General features: G+C 42.8%; 1 protein-coding gene across 1 annotated transcript in view; it reads left to right on the forward strand.

The window, feature by feature from the left end:
- The window catches only part of DAAM2 (dishevelled associated activator of morphogenesis 2), a gene marked incomplete at its 3' end in the record, with an annotated part of 220,508 nt that overhangs the window by 133,662 nt on the left and 84,572 nt on the right, over window positions 1-2,274 (forward strand). The gene's annotated exons all lie outside the window — the stretch shown is intronic.

Here is a 2,274-nt window from a genome sequence, read left to right on the forward strand (position 1 = left end):
GCCCCGGGTGTCGAGACCGCGCCGAGCGCCCCCCCCCGGATCCCAGCTCCCTCAGGAGTGGTCTGCGTCAGAGCGGCCGGAGCTTCCGTCGTGGGAAAACCGCGAGAGGGAACTTTCTTTACTCCAAGAAGTTTCCCTGTGCGTGCTCCGAGGGGGGGGCAGGCCGGGGGGGGAGCAGATCGGGGGAGGGGGCCCGCAAAATCTGCAGGGGCCCCCCGGCCCCTAGGGCCCCACGCGGGCTACGGGCCTGCCTTTACCTAAAGAGCAGGAAGGATTTCTGCCACTTTTTTAAAAAGTATTTTTGAGCAGTAAATTAAAGGTAAAGAAAAATCCCAGTGTCTGTTTCTCAGCTATTTCGCATCTATACAGTGAGCCTCTACTTAATTATATGGCTTAATGCTTCTTGCAGAAAATGCCTTTGTCAATTTTCTAATGGGCAGTTCCAGAGACAGAAAGCTGTTGGCAATAACTATCCTTGGTGTCTGTACTATCCTTGTTTAATGTGTGAAAAGGGTAAAGAGAGAACACATGGGGTGAGGCAATATCTAAAAGCAGCTGTACCATTTATGCGGAAAATATTATTACTGGGACTGAATAGTGCTTTCTTGCCTCAAGTTCAGTGATGTACCAGCATCTTAAAGCACATGTCCATGAATGGGCCAGGGTTCTCAGAAGCGTGTCATAGAGGGTAAAAGATACCTGCAGTCCAAGAAACAGGCATGTAATGCAGCTGTTTACTGCATAAGATGTGGAGCTGCCCCAGCGTGTTCTGACTCATGTCAGCCTTGCAAATAGGTTGAAATGTTAGTTATCCACCTTCTTTAATTGACTTGAGGAATTCACTGCTAGGGGATGTGCTGTTGGCCATTAGTTCAGTTGGATTTAAAAAAGGGGTTTCAACATATTCATAAATGGTACTTCTGCCCATGACTCTGAATGATGATGACTTAATGGAACCACCATGGTCAAAGGTGGTAACTCTGAATACCAATGCTGGGGAACAGCAGGGTGGAAGGAGGCTTTGGCTTCCAAGCCCTGGTTGTAGGCCTTCCGGGGACGTCTGGTTGGCTGCTGTGGGAAACAAGATGCCTGACTACATGAACCATTGTTCTTATCCAGCATGGCTTCTCTTATGCTCTGGTCTGGTATGTGAGGGACTTTTAAAAAATAAAATATAGAGCACAATTTTGCAGTAGTTAAAAGTTTCCTAAAATGGGATTGTATCTAAAACCTATAGAAAGGTCTGCACTGGATACAATGATTGTAAAGTTTAAGCCTGATTTAAACATTGCAATTATACAGTTTATTTAAATCAGTGTTTGAGGCCTCTGAAAATGCTTGGTTTTAAGAAAATATCACCCTGATCTTCAGATTTCACATAATGGACCCAGACATTAGCTCCATCTAGAACTGGGACACGGAACTCTTTCTGTAGCTTAGTTGGCTGATAGACAACCCTGCATTCTTTTCTTTCTTTCTTTTTTGTAGGTGTGTGTGAGGGTTAGGAAAGGACTACTTTTATTTATACTTTGGGTAGTTAGAACTAATTCATTTGAGACAGAATTATGATTGTTTAAGTAATGTGAGAGTTGGACTCATTGTACATGTGTATAATGTTAAAAGTGCATAACTGTCAACCGACATGCTCTGGAAAATGTGATGAGAAGATTTTTGAGGAGCAATTGATATAACTGTGGGTTACATTTTATGTATACTCATTGCCTCTGTATTTTGGAGAAAGTGATCTGGGTTTTTTTGTGCTTATAGTCCTGTCCCAAGACTTTATGAGAAGGTTCCTAACAGAGAAACTCAGAGATAAGTTCATCATTTTGTATTTCCTCTATTTTATTGAGATAGGTATCTGTCTCTGTGTTTCCCCAGGAGCTCAGGGTATACCAGGGATGCTCAAATTCCTGTCACCTGTTGAAAATATTTCACTGATTTTCTCTGCAACCATGTTTAAATCTAGCTTCCAAAATGAATTAGTTTTAAAATAGATACTAAAACAACCTTACTTACTTAATCAGTTAATTGATTGTATATTTAAAGCATAAACAGTTTCCATACATTTAGAAATCAGCCTTCATTATTAACCCATACCCTCAGACCAAGCCCTTGGGGATAGGCCTTAAATCGAGCCAGCAGCTGGTAGACAAAGAGTTATTTCTCCTTATCTGAGAGTTGATTAGTAGAAATCTCTATTTCTTGTCATTCTCCCCCCCCCCCATTTCACAGAGTGGCAGGCGCCAATACATGCTTCCCCTAGCCCTGCGC

This window comes from Gekko japonicus, unplaced genomic scaffold (assembly GCF_001447785.1).
Source record: "Gekko japonicus isolate JY-2015 unplaced genomic scaffold, Gekko_japonicus_V1.1 scaffold506, whole genome shotgun sequence".
Classification (NCBI taxonomy): Eukaryota; Metazoa; Chordata; class Lepidosauria; order Squamata; family Gekkonidae; genus Gekko; species Gekko japonicus.